The 24,779-nt window shown below is 22.7% G+C and overlaps 2 protein-coding genes across 2 annotated transcripts in view; one reads left to right on the top strand and one right to left on the bottom strand.

Moving 5' to 3' along the window:
* Nucleotides 1-24,779, bottom strand: part of LOC129612420 (uncharacterized) — a 64,159-nt gene that overhangs the window by 7,075 nt on the left and 32,305 nt on the right. The gene's annotated exons all lie outside the window — the stretch shown is intronic.
* LOC129608907 (uncharacterized) overlaps nt 17,157-24,779 on the top strand; it is an 87,700-nt gene continuing 80,077 nt past the window's right edge. Inside the window, exons 1-2 of the mRNA XM_055520698.1 lie at nt 17,157-17,187; nt 20,126-20,283. The gene's annotated coding sequence lies outside the window, so the exon portion shown is untranslated. The remainder of the gene's footprint in view (nt 17,188-20,125; nt 20,284-24,779) is intronic.

The raw sequence follows: 24,779 nt of genomic DNA, 5'->3' as shown, positions 1-24,779 counted from the left end.
ATAAATTTGGATCAAACCAATCGTTTTCCTTTCTTCAAAAATATTGTGAATAGTTTTACTTTCATGCAAAATAATCGTTTACTTAAAAAATTGCATACTTGTCGGAGAAAAAACAAAAGTTAAAGAAAAGTGTAAACACAATAAATAACTGATATATTTAAGTTTCATTAAAATTAATTTTCAACTTTCTATTTAATTAACATGGTAATTAATATTTATATTATATCATATTTGGTGCAAAAGTTTTTGATTTCATCATTTAAAGTTGTCTAGCATTCATTAAATACAGTTGTAATCTCACGAAAAGGCACTAATTGTGTAGTCTTCGTTTGTGTATACAAATTAATTAAATAAATAATAATTTGTTCAATACACACAAATGTGGACAAAATGTATATACAGAGTGTCTCGCAACAAAGTGCACTGCTATATGCCATTGTATAGGCCTTCATAAGTAGACAAAACTTTTGTATGGAGTTAAAGTCTATTTTAATGGCGATTCAATTAACCAAAAATTTCACAAATTTCTGAAAACGAACATCAAATTCTCCTATGAAATTCACCTAGTTCGGCAAAAATTTATGTTTTTCTTCTTTCAAATCTATTTCTATTCAGTTGCATAATTTAAACCAATTGATTTACTGGAACACCTCTTTAGTAGTATCAACCATATGTCAATTTAGTTTACTTGAAATATGTTTAAAATTTATTAATCCCATTAAATTATTTATTAATTATTTATTAGCTTCATAATGTTAATATCATATCACTTATATACTCCATTTTCTCCAAAAAAATTAAATTTTTCAATTAAAAAAAAATTTTTTCCAATTAAAATTAATGTCAAAATTTGTATGGCATGCCTTTAAAAAATCGTTTCAGATGGATAATTTTTATAACTTCAGATGATACCAAATAGTGTTTAGATTCCGAAAATTATTTTTTTAAATTTTTATTTTGCACCCAATGTGAGAAAAATGCATTTAAAAATTTCAAACCATATAGGTACCATTTCTTATAAAAAATGGCAAAAATAAAAAACCTATCAATTTTCTTTAACAAGAAAAGTTTCGAAAAAAATTTTTGATTACTAGATTTTTTTTGTTTCTCCTAATACAAAATTCTAGTTTTTCTTTTCAAAAATTTGAAATTTTTTAAATCAATTTTTGTTTTTCAAAGTAAAACTTTGTATAAAATTTTGTTTCATTTTATTATTATTTGTAACATTTCAATAAAAACATTAATAAAAATAATGGCTCTTCAAAATGTCAACTGTTTTTTTAAGTTACTATTGTCACCAAAAATTAATGATAGCTGATAATTACAACGCTTAAAATCCTTGTCTTTAAGGGTCTTTAAAATCTTGATATAGAAATGGTTTTTGTGCTAAATCTTCTGTAACATAAAAAATTTTTTAATGTTTGAGGGCTTAAATTAAAGCTTAAGCAGCCGGGAAAAATTCCTTAAAAAAAAATTTTAAGGTTTCAAAAAATTTCTTACGAATTTATCTGGTTAAAAAAAACTGAAAAAATCAAGGGAAAAATTTAATTTTCTTTAAAGTTCGAATGCTTGGTATTCCGAAGGTACATAAAATACTGAATCAAGCAGCATTTCTATTTTAAGTCCTTTACTAAGCCTTTCTGAAACTTTTTTTTTGAAGTCCCCATCTTTTTCAGAACGGAAGTTATAATCAAGAAAACTGGGATAAGTAAAAATTTCGTGAAAATTCGTTAAAATCCTTGGAACTCGGAAACCCTTGAGATTTGGCACCCAGTCTTGAACAAGAGTTTTATCCATTTTCGATTTTCTAACCAATGGTATATGTTGTTGTTAACTTTCAGAATCACCCTGTTTAATTTAATCTATTATTTAAGACCTTAAATTGAGAAAAATTCTATTTTTTGCTTTTGTAGGGTATAAAATTTATTAAATCCAAATCCCTCAAACCTTCGATATACATAAATACAGACCTTTAGAAATTTATTAAAAAATTTTTGGTATCATAAAAAATTTTTCCAATATAAAATCTCAGTTTGATAAATGGTAGTGTGACTGACTTAAAGACAAAATAAATTGAAGTAAAAAAAAAACTATTTAATGAAAACTGTAGGTATATTTAAAATAATGAAAAAGGGTTGTCGGCTTTCCAACTTCATAATTTCAATAAATGTTAAATGTATAATAATTATACGATATTTGTATACATGCATATATATCATTTAAACTTGGGCCTCTCGTAATATATAACACAATTTTATATATATATTAAGTATAAATGTTGTGTAATACAGACTCCAGTTATTAATTAATTGTGTGTATACATACACTTAAGTACAATGGTATCGGCATAACGCTCAAACTATTTAAAATTTATAAATGAGAGGTTGTGATAATAATTAATGGAAAAATATTTTATGAGAGGATTCATTTTTAAGAAAATTTTACCATGAACATTTAAAACTGCTTTTTTTTTTATGCTTGTTTTACTGTTTAAAAGGATATTTTTTTGAACATTTATGTAATTATTCTTTAATAATGAATTATTGAGGAAAGCATTAGTACCTGTTGAGTTTCATTATTTTTATGTTAATTTTAATTTTTTATATTCAATTAGGTATGAATTGAGGCTTAAAAAAGCAGTTTAATTTGAATCTCTTTAAATATTAAATAAGCACACAGAACAGTAGTAAAATTCTGTGAGGGGTTTCCATCTTTGGATATCAATTGCGTAAATCAAATACTAAGTTTGTTGCTTTTGCTTTTTTCAGTTTTGATTTTTTTCTGCTCAAAAGTTTAAATAAATAATATTGCGGTACTCATCTTTTAACTCTTTCTAATATAAAAGCATGGTTTGATCCATTAAATTTTATTGTTAATGATTTTCGTTCCAGAAAACAAAAAAAAAAATAACCGACCGTTATCAGCATTGTATACATTTTTCAATAAATTCCAAGAAAAACGAGTAAATTACTATAGATCAAAAATTGAAAAACTTATCTAAAAAATTCCTTAAAGCTTCTTTCGTAAAAAAGCCGACAGTTTCTTTATTTAAACTTATTTGATTTATTATCATTTTTAATTAAGCAGCGCAGCTTAACAGTAATGCAAAATTAAAAAATATATATTTGTATACGTATGTGTGAAGTAATAAAAATAAATTACAATTTTCATTGTAATAGCTTGTAAGATAGAATTCGGAATTCCCAAATGTAATATATTTAACTTTACAACATTTTCTTAGAAGAAATTAATATAGACAATTAGAACGTGACATTTGGCATTTTTTTTATAATTGACATGTAGAATAGTGAACGCTTCTAAAGTTATTGCGACATAAATAATTTATTCATCTAAAAATTTTAATCTTAATTAAAAATATTATTAGAAAATTAATTCGTTAAAAAATGTGATGACTTAAAGAAAAAAAAAATGAAACTTATGACGAACCTTTCCTATTATCACTTATTCCATTAAAATTTAATTTATTTTTACATTTTAAAGTGTTTGAAATAATATTGTTCTAAAAAATATTTTTCAAATAAATCATGTTAAATAATAATAATTTTTTGTCAAATTTTTTATGAAGCATAAATATTGGGAAAATATGGAGTCTTTGCTTCGATTTTCCTTCACTTATAAGTGCGACATTGGTTGCGGCATAAAAATCTTAACTACATTTCTTATTAGCTAGAGGAGAACTTAAAAACACTTTAATATTGTCACTTATGGGTGCAGAATAGTTTCTTAAATTATTTTTGGTATCATGTTGGTTACCAATGAAAAGATTATAAAAATCTTTGCAAATTTTATTCGAAACTTCTGAAAAAACTTCGAAAACAGTTCTAGGAAAAGTTTTGAGAAAATAATCCTAATATCCTCCTTTGACGTCCGATGCTCCACAAAAGTTTACAATTGCAAAATCAAACTTGGTATATAATCATAAAGCACGTAGATGTTTTCATATTACATTTCCATAAAGAAAATGCACTGTTGTGTGTTAGAATATTTTAAAAATAATTTTAATAAAATGGAACTTTTAAATTATAAATTGAGTGTAGATAAAGATGAATTCATTAAAAAATAATTCAAAATTATTTTATGGTTTTCATATCTTGTTTTGAGCAATGCAATATTGATTCGAATACAAGTTTGTGTTTTTGTTGTAAATTGTAAAAAATTGTATATAAAAATTATTGAAATATGAAACTTTGTTTTCATAGTTGTATCTTCATTTTATAGCATCAATTCAATATCTTTTGTATATATCCAATATTTTTAAAATTTTCAACCTATATTATGTATTTTAATTTAAGTTTTTTTAAATTTTATTAAAATTTTCATGTGATATAAGTCAACATTGTTTTACAAACACTTTCTTCATTGAAAAACTATTAACAATATTCGTTCAGTATATATTTGTACATATTATACGAGTATTGTGTGAAATTTCGAATTTTGTTAGAACATATTGAAAAAAAAACATATTGAATAAATTTAAAAGTTTAATAGTTTAATTTCATGGTCTAATTATTCTATATTTTTTTCCGTTTTCCTAATAAAAACTTTTATACTCGTATTATTAAATTTATAAATAGAAAAAATTTAACAATTTTAATTCATAAATTTATTAGGAGAGATTTGATAATTAAATTTTGCATGATGTATGAATATTAAAATTTACAATTGAAAAAAAAAAACATAATAAAAAAATATTGCATTAAAAAATCATAATTAAATTAAATAAAAAATAATTAAAATAATGTGGGGTATGATTTTATTATTTTATTTTAAACATAATATGAATTTTTTGTTTTTCTTAATTAAATTAATTTTTTTAATTTCGTGCAATATTGTCTAAAATATAATATACGTACGTGCTTCAATAACAATGAGTAAATATTGTCGTTTTTTAAGGAAACTTAGGGTAAAAAGTCGTTCAAGTAGAAATAGGAAACAAAATTAGTGGCAAATTATCAAATAAATTGTTTAAGAAAAGAAACTAACTATAAAGACAAAACGCATTGTTTAAAAACATAATGCATGCCTGCTCCTATACACATGACGATTCAAGATGAATTAAAATCAAATGCAAGACTTCATGATTTTTGAGGTGTTTTCAACTTTCAACTTTTTCAACTTTAATGATTGTTAAAATAAATTCGTATCACACCAGTTGTTTGTAAAGTAGCAAATTTCCAAGTGAAAATTTGATGAAGTTATAGAGATAGAAATTTTATAAAGCCTACATATACATAGTTTTCAAGAAATTTTTTTCGAAAATTGAAACTTTTCTAATTTTGATTATAAAGTGATTTTCCTATAATATAATGAATAATAATAAGAATTAATTATTCATGTCTGGTAATTGCCAAAATTTTGTTCCTTTTTTGAAAAAAATGGTTTTAGATATGATGCCATGCTGTTTTACATTAAAAGAAATAAGTTACAGTGCTTTTGATTTTACGATATCAAATAAATTCTTGTGGTTTTTGCGACAATAAATGTCAGGAAATTGCATTTTTAGGATTTTGTGCGGCTGCATCTTTACTGATAAGTCGAAAATGTAATTTGTTTTACTGAATTTTCTCAAGTTCTTTTAAAATTTTTTAGCAACAAGCGATTTTATCTTTTTGTCATAGTAAATGTTTTTGAAAATAAAATTTTTAACATGTTTTTAACGTACATTTTTTCATACAAAAAAAAGAAATTACATATGCACATACATGCATATACGCCAATGTACTCGTATGTATATAAAATTAAAGTTGTGTGGTCAAAATCACTGTTCCATTAAAAGTTCACAATAAATAAAAGAGAATTAATTGCTTTAAAAATAATAAATTTGAACCTCTCATTACAAAATATAAAAAATTAAACCAATTGTTACAAATTAGAACCGTAGCCAATTTATTTATTATAAATTTAAACAAAATTACTCTCTAATTTTAAGTAAATTAAAATACAAATAATGTATGTATATGTGAGTATGTATATTCATTCAACGAACTATTTTAATATTCGAGTAATTTCATTGTCCCACATATTACATAATAAAAGAAAAACTTAACCATTAATTTATTATAATTAATATTTAATTTATTCAAATTTAATTATACAACATTGTCCTATATGATATCTTTATGGATCATATAAAATTTTTTAAATAATTTTTAGAAAAACAAAAATATAAAAGATTTGTTAATATTTTTTTTTTTAATTTTAGTACCTCTGGTTTACTTTGTATTTACAATTATTTTTCCAGCAGGTTTGTTTTACTACTAGACGTCTGAATTTGTATGTAAATTATATAGGTTTGGCGCAAATATTTCAATAAATCCGCAAAATATTTTTATACTTTCAGCTTTATTTTAATGCTAAAATAAAATGTTGCCATTTTCATATGTTTACAAAAAAAAAAACAATAAATAATTTTGCACAATATGTGTATGAGAGAAAATAAAAATTAAATTTGCAAAAGACAAAAATACAAGAAAAAACGAATTAGATCAACCAATTTGGTGCCTTGAAAAATATTTCTAAAAATTTTATAAGTGAGCTTATAAATTAAACTGTGCGTGCCTGTTCTTCCATTCCTCAATGAATGTTGTAAAGATCATTCAAATTAACTATCATACTAAATCGACTTTTCTTTAAACTTTCGTATATAGTTCTATTCAACTTAAAGATAGTTCAAATTTTAAAAGTTCATCGATAAATATTCCATATTTTTTTAAAAAATTTTTGCTTCTCTTCCTCTTGAGTTATCTCTCCTTAAATTTTTTGGCGTGTCTATTTTTAGTGTGCTATTTCTTCGACATCAACCTTAAGAAAACTTAATTAAATCAAATTGCATCCTAATACGATTTTATGTGGAATTTTTTAGTTGTTTCTTGAAGAATCCTACTTAACATAATGCAGTAATAAGAGAACTATTTCAATAGATAATTTTTTTTAAGTCTCAGTTATGATGCTGTAACATAAATTTGCTGAACCGTAGAACTAAATTTGTTAAACTAAATGGGAAATGTGCTATTATCCACTCATGGGTCAAATACGATACACATTTTTTGTTTATAAACGAATGAAAATTCATTGAAAATTTAGCTACATACGTAAGAAACTATGTGTAAAATAGATTCATATATATACGTATATGTATTGTGCAAATATATTTTTATATACATTTTTAATATTTATGTTTCAGATTGCTCTCAAAATTATATGATGTCACTCTTGTTCTTTTTTTTGTAAACAATAGCAATCTAAAATTTTTTTGTTTACATACATTAAAGAAAAAGTATCCGCCACTATACTCACCGTATGTTATGGTTTACTATTTTATCATTTAAATTACTATGTATTATATATGTATATACAGATATACTTTGTAAATGGATATAACAAACACAGTACATACGTATAGTAACCGACAGTTTGCACTCATTGAAAATACTATTATTGATTACCGCAAACCAAATTAAAAATTACAATACATATCTACATATATGAATCTATGTATGTATATGTAAATTAATAATTATTAATGGATTAATAAAAACCATTCACTCATCCCACAAATTTTGTTTACTATAGAATTAAAATGAAAAAGTCAAAATAATATTGTGTGTACGGCGGAAGATTGAATTTTTGTTTTTTTCTTTTTTTTTTTGTGTGTTTTCTCAAAGCTTTTCAAATTTGAAACTTTCAATAGTGTGTAAAATTTTCTATAAACAAAAAGAATTCCATTTTTTTTTTAATATAATAGAATTTTTTTTCATTTTGTTATTTAAGTAGTGAGTGGGAAGGGTGGGTGATGTCAAGAATATTTCAAATATGAAAAAAGTGTATTCTAAAAAAAATATTGCTAGATCATTCAGCTTTAGAAGTTCATATCATTCTTTTATTCCATTTAAATATAGATTCATCTTAATTCTGATAAGCTTTATAGAATTATTATTGATATTAATTAACTTTTATGTTTGGGAAATTCCAAAATTGGAATAGATTTGATTAATTAAAATAAAGTACTGAATGAAAAATAATAATATATAGCAGTTATAATATTAGATTGTATCTAGTGTAAGAAATTTAACAATTTGTTATAAACATAATGTATATAATATGTATATATTGTTATTGAATTTGAAACTTAAATTATTCTTAATAATTTTTATTGATCTTTATAAAAATTTTTATTAGAAGAATTAATTTATAAATATAAGAGGAATTTTTCTGCGGCATTAAGTTAAAATTGATAAGCAGTTGAATTGCTGTAAATCAAATTGGAGGCCCTGTTTTAAATTAAGAAACTTAATACGAAAATCAAAACTTAATACAAAAATTTTCTTCTGTATAACCCTATAAACTATATACACAATAATAATAATCTGAATTTTGTGATAAGTCGACTTAATCAATTTTGTGTTATTAGTATAGATTTATTATTTTTTCAAACAAAACTGAATACTTGCAATTAATGGATTGTATGTTTTAATAAATATAATTATTTTCTTCATAACTTCATAAAGACGTAACCATACCCCTAGTCTGCAATATTTGAATATTTTGTTTATTTATATTCATTATTTTAAACAAAACTTACAAAATATGTGTTGTGGGGTTACGTAAAAGTCTATAACAAGAAAGATCTAGTGAATGTCTAGATATTCTATCTACATTATATACATCATTTATATTATAAAATAACAAGTAATTGATGCTGTATTCCAAGTCAGCTTTTATTTTCAAATCTTATTATAAGTAAAGTCCTCTTTTATGTTAAATTCTTGTGTTAGTTGCTACATTATTATTAAACTATTGTATATAGACTGAACTTATTGTTCGTTGTACATTTATTTTTGTACATATTATGTATTTTTATCATATCGACAATTCATCAATACAATTTCTTTCTAAATATCACAAAATATCCATTTAACTTGTGATTTTAAAAGCCCAAATTCATTAAAATTATTTTGCAAACAAATCTTTGAATCCAAGAATTTCTTGTCAAAAATCGTTCTTATAACATTTTTTATTCAATACATTGTATAATTAAGTTCCTAAGGTTAAGGCTAGCAATTTTTCATTTATTTTTTTGTTTTAATTGAAATTTTAAAATTATTTAATAAAGATAACAATTTATTTTATTTAAAAATTTAAGTGAATTGCCAGGGCCCATAGACCCATGGTATCGTTTATATACTTTTTTTCTATTTGTTTTTTGCTTGAATTATAAAGCCAAGCTAGCTTAAAGCATGTATCTACTTTTTCAGAACTAGATGTTTAAAACTCTATAAGTAGACAATTCATATATGAGAAGCAGCTAATTTTTTGAAAACTCTTAAAACTCTTCGTAAAGAATATTTTTCGTTGAAGCTGAGCTTGAAGTATGTAAATTAATTTGAGATAAAGCAAAAGTTCGCTTCGTTTGCATACCAGCGGACAGACACCACTCTTATGAGCTGTTGCATGTGACGGTATATCTCAACTCAAGCATCATCATTCAAAAATCTGTTTAAAGCGTTCAATTTATGCGAGCAATCCTTTTTCATATACGATTGATCAATAAGTAAATTTATTAAAACTTTGGGAATTAAAATTCACGATAAGCACCAGAGTATTGACACAAAACTTTGATACAATGCTAAAATATAATTTTTCTCATATTTAGTCATTCTTATCAATGATTAAATAAGGAAATGAATAATAAGTGAATGAGCAGATAAAATTGTATTTACTCTATGATAAAAGATTTTTTTTTTTGAAAAAAGAGAAATTTTCCAATATGTCATTTTCCACTTAAAATTAAATGAGTCTTAAACTTTGTCAATTTTTAAGTCAATAAAATTTTTCTTTTGTCTTTTTTATTATGACGTCTACATAATTTTTTATGACTTTAGAACGTATGTGTTGAATCATTCTTGAACGAGGTAATTCTTATATTATTCTTATAGTTCTAAAACATTTTCATATCTATTTCCAAATAAGGTATGCAAAAGCTCGAATTCGTGCTTTAATAAAATTTTGAATTTATTTCAATAACTTGTATAGGTAACATTGTTTTCCTTCGTTCTTACTTATTGTACATTAGATATATGAATGTATACTTGTGTATGTATTTGTTATACAAAGCGTATTGTCTGAGGAAATATAATCATTGTGTCCTTAAATATCAATGATTTCACATCACATTATTTACCATACAAACAGATTAAATGTCTGTTTTATACCATGTTTTGTCACGATAATAAATATTTATTTTTGCTTATTAAACCTTTTTTATATTGTTATTAATTTTGTGTAATAAGAATTTAAGAAATAATTTGAATTTTTATTAAGATTTTTAGAAACTATTTTAAAATGTTTTATATATACACTATATATACAAGTATAAATAGTGTTATATAAGAATATATACAAGTATATATAGTGTTATATAAGAATTTAAAAAACTTAAAAGAATCCCTTCAATAATTTTAAAAGAAAAGCACAACTAGAGTATTTGTTTAACCCTCGAGTTGGGATTTTTTTTATATATACGAGTAATCATTCCTGCACAATAACAAAATTTGAACATAAGGTGAATTGTTTATTAAAAATTATTGAGAAGTACTAATTGCTTGTTTATGGCCATATAAGATCAATTATTTTAAAATATATGAGCCTATACAATAACAAAATATTTGCTTAGTACTTGATTTATAACACATATTAATTAAAAATATTTGTAGGTATATATAGTACCTATTTTCTGGATTTATTTTAGGATAAAATATTTCACGAACCTAAAATTGCAGCTTAATATTCTATACGTAGTATACAGTCCATGGATATTCCATATATATCGTAATCGAACGAGAAAAAGCCATTCATATCATATTTGCATTAATTTGTTACATTATCGATTATAAATGTAAAAAAAATTATGTGGATATCTAAAAATTAATTGAAAAAATTTTGAAATGAGCGATAACTTGCATATAAATGATGGAGACAGCAATATGTGGCACGCATAGGTGAACAATATGTATGCATTATGTATATGCAATATCTATGTGTACAATAATTTGAAACATGTAAATTTTATACAGAAAATATGCTTTATCAATCAATCTTTTAATCAGCAGTTTTACATTTCATACACCATATATAATAATACCCCATCTTGTATGTATCAAATGTAATTGAATCACTTTTACATTTTCAAGTGACATTCTCAATTTGTTGTTTGCTTTTTTAAAAGGAAAATTCTTTGGATTTTCATTTCTGTTTCGCATTTGTTTTTTTTTTTGTGTTTTTATTTTTTCCATAGATATATATAGATTTTTTGGTGGAAAATTGCTGTATATTTGTTTTTTTCATATTGTTTTTTTTTTAAATTGATATTTTTCTTTGTATACCTAGTGTTGGTATATTGTTGTTATTGTTATATTCAATCGTTTATATATCCAAAAGTTAAACTAGAGAGTGAATTACAACATTTATTTTCATATTTTTTTTTATTTTGTGTCGCAGCACACGAATTATTGTGTTTTATTTGAACATAATAATAATATGACTTTGAGGTGTGGAAAGGGTGTGAGTTTCATTTCAAGGACGATGTACAGATGAAGACTGAACGGTGTGAATCTAGATAAACTAAATCTATATAATATTTATGTATACTAAAAATGTATAACATTTTGAGTGAATTTGGAGATCATTATATTAGAATGATTTTTTTTTATTTTATGATTATTATAGAAAAATTTCAAATAGAATTTTTCTTTATATATAGCGTTTATGTTGAGAGTACATCGACTGAATAAATAAACAAATTAATGAATTGCGCGTTTTTACTTAAATATATTATATATAGATATATATATATATATATATATATATATATATCTGTGTATATTTATGCTATGGAAAGTATGGATGTTGGAATAAATATTATAATATTTCACATAATATAGAAAATGTTAACAAAAAAAAGAATGTTTGAACTGAAAAAATTTATATTATATACATGATACACATGCACATACATACATAATATATACTTCCGTACTAAAGTGAATATTAAATTTTTTTTATTTGAAATTCTAAAACGAGGAAGAATTTCTTTTATTTTTTATTACTTTCTCTTTTATATTTGGTCTTGTCAAATTTTTGGCAAAAAGGAACTTAAAATATTATCCATTAGTATTGTGCATAAAAAAAATAGGAAAATTTTCTTCTTGTTAATTTAAGAGTCAGTAATTTTTTCTTCATATTTGTTTAAGTAAATTTTATTTGTCGCCTATAATAAAATAGTTTGAAGTGTGAAGTGTTCTTGGTTTTTTAATAAAAATCTTATATAATATACATATATACAAACATAAAATTAAGTCATCGTTGTTCATATGTCATTTGTTATATTTTATATAGAATAACTTTCTAGGAAAAGTAAATATTTGTCTTTCTTTTTCCTAAAAAAAGAACTCTGAATACATTCAGTTCACTAAATGTATACTTTTATAATTTAACTTAAAAGAATTTAAAATATCTTGAGTTTTATAGTCTAAGTGCATTTTACCATAAACAGTGTACATAATGTCCATGTATATATATAGTTTTGTGTATATTTAACTTTATATGAGATAATCTTTTTCAAAAACATAAATTTCAAATAGAAAATATTTACTAAAAATCATAAATTTTTTTTAACTGTCTAGGAATTTTTTTTTTAGCCTAGAAAAGTAAATTTAGAATAGTATATCCTTTTGAAAAAAAGAGGGATTGTATGTTAGAATCCTTTTTATGTAAGAATCGTTGTTTAATTACAATGTATGAACAATTACTATATTAAAAATGTGAAAATATGAGATGTGAGAGTAAAGTAGTGAATTTTTCATTTTGGTATTTAAAGTGTTAGTTTTGAGAAAAAAATCTTTAATAAAAATGCATGAGCAATTAATCAGAAAAAAATTATTTAAAATAAAGCAATAAATTTTCATTTAAATGTTGGATTTTTTTTTAATTTGTATATATATGTACGTACATATGTATATGAGTTGAAGTATATATATATATTTTCTTTATGTGTAGTTAATATAAAAGTGATTTTCGCAATGTTATACGGTATATTCCCTCATGGTAATGTAGACTTGTGGAGTAGATTTATGTATAGTCAGTTTAATTTAAATTCAACAACCCTTTGCTAATTTAAAATTTGATCTAGCTAATTTATCCTAATCTAGAAATTTAATCCAGCTATTCTAGAAAATTAATCTAGCTGTAATATTTTCTTTCTATTTCTAAAGCTACGTTACAATTTAATAAAAAAGTACATCAAAGATAACATTAATATTGTTGTTTTTGCTAATTTCGAATTTTATAAATTTGGCCATAAGTGAGTATCAAAATATGAAAAAAATAGAGGTGATAATACCTTCTCTTGTCAAAGGCCATTAATTACTCATTTTTTTATATTAAGTAAGTGCACCGGTATTTCTATTTGATACATTATTTCGACAAAAACTAATACCAGAAATTAAATTAAAATTTGCACCAAGAATATCTTATAGAATTCGATAATAAAACTAAAAATTGCATTTTTATTTTTAAATTATAAAAGAAAATATGCATTAAATTTTCAGGAAAAGAGCAAGTCGTACCCTTAGTGCAATATCGCAACAAATCAAAACAGTAATATTTGATTTAGGGTTAGCATTAATTTAGAATATTTCGAGTACTACAATTTTGTTTTTCACTATTTAAAATTCCTCTTTCTTCATAATTTCAAATATAAATAAAAAGTATTTAGGTTTCCACTAAATTAAATTTAATCAGTAACTATTATCAGTATTTGCTGAATACTTTATTTGTTCTACGTTTGTGTTATACAGATTCAAGAAGAAATTTTTATTTTTAGTATTGTCATTAAGGTGCCAAATTTTCGATTAGTATAAAATAGAAACAATCCAGTTAATATTTTCTATTTATATTTTGTATAAAAGAAATTGTAATTTATCATTTAACTCAAGTAGTACATTTAGATTTTAAATTACGATTTCATTTAATTTAATAGCTATGCTTTTGCCTTGTACACATATACAAAAATTTTAATACTCCATTTATTTACAATAAAAAAAAATTAAAGTATCCAAAACATTCAGTGGAAAAAAAAACAATAATATTCTTTTTAAATACGGAAAACATTAAATGTACAGACGACACGTTCTTCTAGCCGCTTCGGCATATGCTTAAAATCTTATTAACAAGATATTTTTGCTTGTTCTTTATTTTATTTATTTTTGTTTCTTTGGTGTACTCTTAAAGAATTTTAATTTTGTTCATTAAATAAATTTATTTAAATTCATAGACCATTATTTCGAAGACATCATCATCGTATCATCAGCAAGTCCCGCATAGTTAAAATTTTATTCAAGTTTTTCTTTGTATTTCGTAAAATGTCTTATAAAATATAATATGCGAATAAATTGAGAATAAATAGTGTGTATTTGTTTATGTGACATAATCGTATATGCGCTATTTGTGATTAGCTCAAAATTATAAATTGGAAAAAAGAATAAATGATTAAAAATAATAACAAAAACAAGAATGATCACATAGTCATTGAAGTGAAAACATAAAAATTTTGCCAGTTTTTCGCTCTTTTTTTTCATCTTTTCTTTTTAACTTTGCAGATAGAATTTTTAATTTTATTTATTTATAATATCAATTGGGTCGGTCGGTCGCTTAAAAATAAAGACAAAATTTTTAGAAGCAAGACAATATAATAGACAACTAATACTTATAAATAACTATGGATATCTTATTGATTAATCCAAAACACATAAATTACATGAAAAATAAAGCTCAAAATTAATAATTGCGCCCTATATACGTATAATTGTTTAAGATTTAAGATTAATAGTAAAAATTGAAAAGATGACGAAAATCTAAAATCTTAAATTACAAATCTTAAAAGATATCTTTTTTAACGTTTCAATTTCTAATACCAAATTCAATAATAAAAAAAATTTTTATTTTTTGCTGCCAATTAAGTGCTATAATAATTAAATGATTGGAAAATACCGTTAAGAGAAGTTTGGGGTACGGTTCTGCATGATCTTATGCATAATATTTAAAAATATAGTTGGTCAGACTCATTTCTAGTAAAATGACGCATTTTTCTTTAGCAATATAAAATGAGAACGTGTTTATATTAATATAAATAAAGGAGTTGAAAAAGTAAAAATATTTTATTAAAACCTGTAGTTCTCTGATTATAATTTTGCATATATTTAGGATTAATATATCAAGCCGACTGACCGACAAATCGAAACTATTAGCCATATTTTTTCAAAAATACTATGAAAATGCGTCAAAAATTATAACTTAATTGTCATTCTATTTATCTTATTACTCATAAAGTCTATTTGGCATTTTTCTTAAAGAATTAGTAATGAATCGAAATTAGTATAGGAGATAAAATATTGTTAAAACAATAGTTACTCCACTGCATAGAATGGAAATGCAGAAGCCGAACACGCATTTTCATTCTATGAAATAGCAGAAACAAATAAAAATGAAAGAATGTTTTAAAAAACCTTAATGCAACAATCATCGTATAGCTCGAATCATAATGTAAATAAACTTATTAATAAATATTTGCAATCCTCACAAAATATAAAAATTTTTACATATACATATATGCTATGTATTTGAATGCTGTTAATTTAATATTCGTTAGCATTTCAGTTTATGCTAATTTTAATCAGGATTAATAAGAAACTGGTCAGAACTTTGAAAATTTAAGTATTAACAAGTCCTCTCACCATACAAAAAAATTTACGTTTGCCTTAAAGACATATATATGTTTGTGTTGGTAGATGTATAATATGTTGGAATGGACAGGTATGACAAATAAAATACAATGAGCTCGAAAAGGGTATGAAAATAAAATAACAAAACGCCAATAAAATTTAGTTTTAACTTAACAGTCAAAGAGATAGCTTATTATTTACGAATTTAAAATATTCTCTTTAATATTTTAAAATTATTTTAGCGAAACTAGTATGAATGGTGTACCCTAAACATAACCTGTATAATTATTTAATTACGAATATTTATGTGACATCGTCATGAGGAAAATAACAAAAAGACAACAACAAAATATAAACAGCAGACGCTTGCTTTTTTGTTTAGCGTACATTTCTCTTCCACTATTTGCTTTTACTTTTTTTGCGCTAATAAAAAGCAAAACGTATGAACAAAAAATGCTAGGTCGATCATTTTTCTTTCCAACACATTAGACTCAGCATTACCCATACAATATATGTATATATTTTACTGTATAGGTAAATGTATTGTTAATTATTGTAATTTATACAGTAGAGCCCATTTATACATATCCTAGTGCTATATAAAAATCTCATTCAAATTTTTGCCAAAAACACATTCTTGAAATTTTTATAGTTGCCATAACAAGTTTTAGCATTAAACAGACATATTACAATTATTTTCCATTTTGAGTTGTTAACTCAGTAACAGTATTGCTTTAAATCTATCGTCGCTGCTTTTTAAAAATCTGCTTCATCCCCACCAACATTTTAAAAGTTTTTTAAAAGATGTAATTTTGATGAAGAGCTGAGGGAGAGAAATGTTGATGCTAAATATAATTTGTAAATATTATTAAAATCAAAGCAAATCTAGAAATTTTCAAATAAATAAATAATAAATCAAAATCGAATGGCTTTGTCTATTATGGGTATAGCAGTTTCGTCAATATAAATTTGACTGTATATATGGCAAGTATATGTTTTATTAAGTAGTATGCAGAATTTTATAATAAAAGTAAAAATGAAAACATTTGTTTTCGTTTCTTTTTTTAGTATTCACTTTTTTATACTTTAAAAGCTTTTAAAAAAAAAAAGAAACGCGAATGATCAGGGATCGGTTTTAAATATATGATAAGTCCATTCATATACACATGTATGTATAGAAATTTACAATAATAATATATGCTTATATAATGTATGAATGAATATCAGTGAATAATATACAAATATATTACAACTTTATGTGTGTAGATACAGCGAAGACTATATATAGAGAATATAAGTTTGCTTTTAAAAACTGAAATAAGTACTTCGTTCTGTATGCCTAACAATTTAGTTTTATTAAAAAATTCGCAAGAGTCGGTTGTTTTTTATGGTTAGATTTGGTTTTTTTTTATTTTTTAAATTTTTTATAAAATTTGTATTTGAATTTTTTTCTTTTCTTTCATATGCATACATAAATTTTTCGGATTATGTTTTTTTTTCTCAAAATAAAATTTTAATTATTTGTTTTTGAAATTAAATGAAAATTTTTAAGATAAAACTTTTAGTTTTTTTTTATCATTTAAAATACAAATTCTAATCAGTTATTTATTTTGCTCACATGTTATTTATAAGATAATTTTTTAGCACTTTTTTTAGCCAAAATTTTTGTTTTTTATTTGCTTTTAAATTAATTTGTTATTTTAGGTTTAATTTTAGTTTAAAAAATTTTAAATGAAAAGAAAAGAAAATACAAAAATAAAAGTGCTAAAATAAAAAAATGTAAGAGTGCTTAACAAACAAAAATAGATCGAATGACTTTAAATATCGATTACATTAATTTTTATATTGCATTTTCTAATATTTCAATTTTACTAAGTGAAAATAAACATAGCAAAAAGAAAATTTATTATTTCAGTAAAAAATAAAAGTACTTTAGCTATATGGTTATAAATAATTTATTTGTGATCGTAAAATAAAATTTTGAATAAAATTAAAAAGTATTGAAAGCAGCAGTGATATCTACAGGCAGAATGATTTGAACGACCTATTTTTAAGAATAATATTGAATTATAGCTCATACTTAAATTTTCTACTCATAAATATAAATTAGAATAATTTTTATTTTTTTTTTGTAATAAACCAACAAAAAGCAATCTTATACATAATGAAATTTTATGAGGATAAGAGTTTTAATTATAATTATTTTGTATAGCACTTTAAAATATAAATATTGCGGAGTCAGTCTTAGTAATTTATATTTTGAAAGTTAAACTATTAACTATATTATTTTATTGATTGCAATCCTCAAACATACATAAATGTTTACATATTATGTTTATAATTCGTATGCATTGATTTCAATACAAACACGAGCTACGCTTCACAATTGTTTATGAATTAATTGATAAACCAAAACATTGAATGTGACTGAAATTATAATAAATGTAATGAACCTGTATGTAAAAAAGTTGCTAAATCATGAAAAAAGCAGCGGAAAATACTCCTAATTGTAAGAGCCTATTAGAGCTTCCAAAGGAAATTTAGTAAATATTAGTTTCTAAATGAAGTATATAAACATGTTTTATCGTATTAGGGATAATACTATAAAACAATACGCTAATTAATAAAAAAAATAAATTTGAAAAAAAAAATTAATTTAACCACAAAAGAATACTAAATTTATGTAATTTTTAAAACAACTAATACTTAAATTTAAGCTCTTTATAACATTTTACGTGATTTCAAACTTGCATACTACTCCCATAACATATAAAAATTATTATGTATGAATTATGTAAGAAAATGCTATATACGAGTGTACACAAAAATATAAAGGAAAACAATATTCATTATATTTTTGAAAAATATCCGATGAAAAATTAAAAAAGTTCTTATTCTAAAAAAATAAAAATTTATTCTAAAGCCCGGCAAATTAAATGAACGAAATTTTAAAGAAAATTAAATAATAATTGCAAATTTAAAATCTGAAAATAACTAAAACATAAAATTTTTTTAATAGTTTTATTCATCAAAACAAAAAAAAAAATTCCCATCATAAAATTCAACACATAAAATGTGTTTCCCGCGTTCAAAATACTTAACAAGAATTTTACCAAAAAATACGGTGTTCGCATGATTATTGCGAGCTTTCGTATAGGTTTTTTCATTCAACAGTTTTTCATTATTTCGTTCGCTATATCTAAAATTAACTATTCTGAAATTTTAGTTCTTTAAAACCAGTTTACGTAAGTAGGTATTTACACGTTTTAGGAAACAAGAATTCCATTTTCAATGGAACAATATAATTATATTTTGATGACGAGTACTAACTAGACATCATGAATTCTTGTTTAACGAACATGCCGTGGCGCTTCGTTTAAAAATAAAATTATTTTTTTTTTTACATTTAACAACATTTATTATTGATTACTATTACTTGACCATTAAATTTTTTTTTTGGTAAGTTATAAATCTCGTTACGTTTATGCTATAATTTTAAAAATTTATAATAAAATATTGTCAAATTTTTATTATTTAATTTTCTAAGTTGCTTACGGTTAAAAAATATTTCTCGGTTAATTATCAATATTTAATTTTAAAAATTTTTTACTGTTTTGCTGTTAAATCGACCCTTTCCGCTTTTTAGTTTCACGAATGATTTCCATATATTTGTGGTTATATATCAAATATTTTATTTGAGAAAAAATTTACTTATATATTTTGAACCAAAGTTACTGTTTAAAATTACAGAAATAATTAAATAATTATTTTTTTATTAGAAATTGTTGAACTAGTTTTGCTCTTATTATTTACGAATTTAAAATAAGAAAATAACTAGAATATTTTGTTTCCGAATTTGATTAATACAGTCATTATTAGTTCAATTATTAATTAAATATTTAAATCTTATCGAATAAATAATTTTAATAAAATTTTAAAGATAAAATAAAATCCTATAATTTATGTTCGTAACGTAGCACTTTCGAATCATTCTGATTGTAGATTAATATGTAAAATAAATTATGAATATAATAAATTTTCAGAAAATTTAATTTAATTTTTAAATCATAAATAATATCTACTTTTAATTTAAGAGTGAAATAAAATTATTGTTGTTTTTGTATAATGTATTTTTCGAGAGTGTACATACATTTGTGCAGATGTATAAGATTTTAAATAATTTTTTTCATTAATAATCACAAAACGAACACATATTTATATTTATTTCCTATCTAAACAAATATATAAATATATTCATACATGTATAAAATATAAAATATATTATTTTTATTTTATTATTAAAATTTTAAATTTTTTTAATCTTTTAGAAACATTTATATATCTAATATATTAAGAAGTTATAACATCATTATAAACAAATCAAATTTAAATTACACATAACGTATAAACATACATATAGTATACATTAGTATATTTGCGTATAGATTATCACATCTTATTTATGAGGATATTAATTTTAACATAGGTATGTATAAATTTAATATATCATTAATATAAATATACATATATAGATATGTAGTTGATAACTGTTAATTCATATATGTATATAGATATTTATGTAATAATTCGTATATATGTATGTGTATATATAAATATTATTTTCTCGTATTTTTCCTTTTATCTCCGGAATTTTGTTTATATTTATGTACATAATACAGATAAATGAAATGTCACTCAAATATTTTAGGATTGTTTTCTTCTATATTATATTTATAGTTAATTGATTTTGTGAAAAATGATGGAAGATAGCTGATTTGGGAATATGTACATATTGTACAAAAAATACATAATATAAGAATGATTTTATGTTTTATAATAATATGGGCAATACGCCAAATACGTCGAATATAATTAAAAAGAAAAAAACATAATATATACATAGAGAATTCTCTATGGAAATTAAAGTTTAAATGTACGTATAATACAAGTATATATATACATACATATGTACGTACAACGTCAAACATGGAAATCCGTTATTTGTAAATTTTCAATTGAATTGCTTTATGAAGCGGATGAACAAATCCGCATAAAATTTAAAGTAATATAAAAATTAATTGAACTAGTTATAAATACAATTTTATAAGATCAAATAAGATTTTTATGGTATTTTAAAAGAAAGCAATTATTTTAATATAGAAATTATTGAAAACCATATAGAAATTGAATGTAGAATTTGTTGAAATTATTTAATTAATTCAATTAAATTTAAAAAATATTTTGCATCTGTTGAAAACATTCATATATAATATAATTGAATATTATAACACTTACCCGATTTTTGATTTTTGCATTTAATTTTAAATAAGGCATTTTTCCATTACGATTTTTACTTGATACTTCACATTCCTTTTTATCAAATCTCCATATTTTATTTATAAATTTTTTGTATCTTTCAATTTGTTAGATTTAATTTAACATACATACATACATTCATAGGCATGTAGGTTATTATTAATGACATTTTTTATTTTATATACTCATTTATAATATTATGTCTTTCAATTGTAATTAATGTCTTAATCATTAAAATTATAATTATTATAATATAAATTCGTGTGTACTTACACATAATATTCTCCAAATATATAAATTGCTTAAAATTATTAGGAGGTTATGCTTTCAAAGTTCAATTAGAATACTTGCTTATAATAAATTATATTTACATCAAGATTAACCACTTAAATATTAACGTACATATCTAGACACATTATTGAAAATTGATCTCATCAATATATTAAATTTTAAATAATAATTAAGACAAAATACATATATATACAGTTTAAAATTAAAATTAACTATTAAAAATTACCGATAGGTCATGATTGATTAAAATCTAATGAACGTTCATAATTATTAATGTTGGAATTAAAAACCGTATCGAAATGAAAAATTGAAAATTAAAAATATTTATATACTTACATACACAATGCATGTATGTATGTATCTTATATGCAATAACATATATAGAGAAAACATATAGAAATCAAAAATTAGATTTATCTAAAAACTTAATTTTTTTTTTCGAAATTGTGATGCTTATATTAATTAAAGTATTTTTTTTTAATCAGTACATTTTTTACAATCCACATTCCAATTAATTCCGCGAATGATTTTTATATTTTTAATATGAGCATTTTGTTTCGCAATAATAATAGCAAAATGAGACAGTTTTTCATGAAATCAATAATTTAAAAAAATGCTGAACTAGCATTACTTTATAATTATCTTTTTCAGTTTAAAAATAACATAAAACGTTTCAAATTACTACACTTGCAGTCGAACTATATAAGTAGATGAACATCTTTAAAATTTGTTTGCGCTATATATTTGAGTATATAAAGTACTTAAACTTAAATATTTCATTTGAATGCTTTTAAATAATTTAATGTTTCGCAAAATCTACTCTGAAAGAAGAAAAAGAGGTGACCAACTATGTTTTGTGTACTTTTCGTGCTATTTTTCACTTAATAGGTATTTATACATGATAATTCGTTAAATGTTTTTAATATTAAGAAAATTATTTCATTACCACTTATTACTAACTTAATATTAACGAAATACTCTATAATTTGTAATACATAATAATAAAACATATAATTTGTAATACATATGTATTAATATATATAAGTGTGAACACTATTTTACTATACAGTTATAATATATGAAAATATAACATTAGTTATTGCTACATATTCTTTTTCCGAAATGTCACTCTATTGGCATAATTAATCATCTCTATTTGAATTAATTATCTTTTATTTCAAATAAAAACAAAAAATTAATAATACTACAAATTTTTGTTTAAGTAATATACATATAAGATATAATATATATATGTATTTTTAAATATTTATGTGTATTTTTTGCAAATAAGTTCTTGTATGTAAATCAATCGAATTTATGATGATAAATTAGGTAATACACATGTCTATATAATTAAAATTTATTCAAAGTAAATATTTATGTAAAACATTAAGTTCAAATTGAAATCTGATTTCCTTTCAACATTAATTTATTATTAGAAATGAACAAAAATAAGAAGAGAATTTACTTGACCTTGTATAATTTTAGTCTTATGTACTAAGATTATTTTTAAATAAATGTTTGAGTTCTGATAAGAAAGCGTGTCATCATCAATTAATTAAAAATTTTGAAAACCTAAATAATTTCTTATAGTGCGAAACACATGTGCTTCTATTCTATATTGCCAATGTAATGTGTTGATATAAATTTGTGTAGAAATTTGGAAGGAAATTTTCTAATATGTTTTATTATATTTACTAATATAAATAAATAAATTTTCCAAGCAGATAAGTAAATCTGATTATTCAAGTTTGCACATGCCGAAAATTTTCATTAAATTAATTATGTTAATAATGAATATCCAAAAATTCCAATATGCAAATTTTTATTTTAAAATTTAATATAGTTGAATACTCGTATTAGTAATAATTTTGCAGATAATTTTGCAAGATATCATTATATGAATATACACATATGTAGATTTAAACCGATTTTAAAGTATACCTAAAAATCTAAAATTATAAGTCAAAGTTCAATTGTTGTAGTATTACATTGTACTATTAAACATAAGATTCCAAGAAATTATTAATTATAGTAGCCTACGACACTATTATAAATTCTACATACATTGAATTTAATTTCGAATGTTTTAATTATACATACATACATATTATATACGAACACATACATATTTGCATTAATGTTCCTATATACCCTTATGGCTTGAAAGTTAAAAGTAATAATAAAAAGAAAATAATATTAAGAAAATTTTTATGTCAATGTCAATGTCGACAATTTAAATTTTTTTGTTTGTTAAAAGACTTTATTTAATAAATGAAGTTCAAGATATAAATTAAAAATATTTTAATGAAATCTCGAATAAATAAAAGAAATTCGTATGTTTGTATATTATTATCGTGACAGACAATTTTAAAGTTTTTTAACTGATAAAATAGTGTACATATGTATGTACGTAAGAATATGTACATAATATGTCTGTATGTTAATGTATGTATGTATGCATATTTGTTATTTACAAACACACTTTTGTTATTGTTATTCAATTATAGCAGTTTAAATATTTTGCCTTTTTCTTTTGAGTACTTTTTTAGAAAAATTGGCAAAAAGTGCTTAATAATTTCATTTTGCCCATCCATTCCTATGTCTATATACAAAACTTTCGAACCCCTCAATATAAAAAGCTAAAATTTTATATACAAAAAGAACTTCACTATACAAAATTATTTCTCTAAAGAAAAATTTTTAATTTCCTCACTTCCCATAAAAGTTATATCCCCTTAACTTCCCAAAAATTGCCATTTTTGCCGATTTGTTGTATAGAAATCACAAAGATTCTTTAAATTTTGCAAACACAGAAATGTATTGTTGTTTCTTCTAACGCGAAATAACAAAGTGAAATATTACAATGACAAAAGAACCATTGTCTAAAATTAGTATTAGTATGTTGCAGATATTAAATCGTTTTTTTTCCACAATTGCAAAGCTTTTCCAGATCTACGTATGAAATGCTAATAGTAAATGCCAAGCCTTCAAAAAAAATCTGATATCCGCAAGATATATTGCCTAGTTTAGTGGAAATATTGCATAAGATAATAAAAATGTCTTTTAAAGATTTTTTCTGTATGTACGAAAAAATCGAGTTGCTGACGCCTGATATATCCCAAACAATCCGTGACATAACCAAAAAAAAACTCACATATAAAATTTCTTCAAAATCAGTTCAGTAGTTTAATAGATACATGCCTTCTCACGTTGACCGACAGAGCAAGATCGCTCTAGTTAAAAGTGGTTTATTTACGCCATCCTACTACGGTGCGTTTCCACCGAAAACGGGGTATTACATAATCTCCCTTATTATACCTAATGCAGTCGGTAATATAATTATGCAATTATATTAGCTTGCTTACATAATCG

The sequence above is a fragment of the Condylostylus longicornis genome, unplaced genomic scaffold (assembly GCF_029603195.1).
Source record: "Condylostylus longicornis isolate FDR11 unplaced genomic scaffold, ASM2960319v2 ptg000004l, whole genome shotgun sequence".
Taxonomy (NCBI): domain Eukaryota; kingdom Metazoa; phylum Arthropoda; class Insecta; order Diptera; family Dolichopodidae; genus Condylostylus; species Condylostylus longicornis.
The sequence above is the reverse complement of the archived record's forward strand: the minus strand, read 5'-3'. Positions and strand labels throughout refer to the sequence as shown.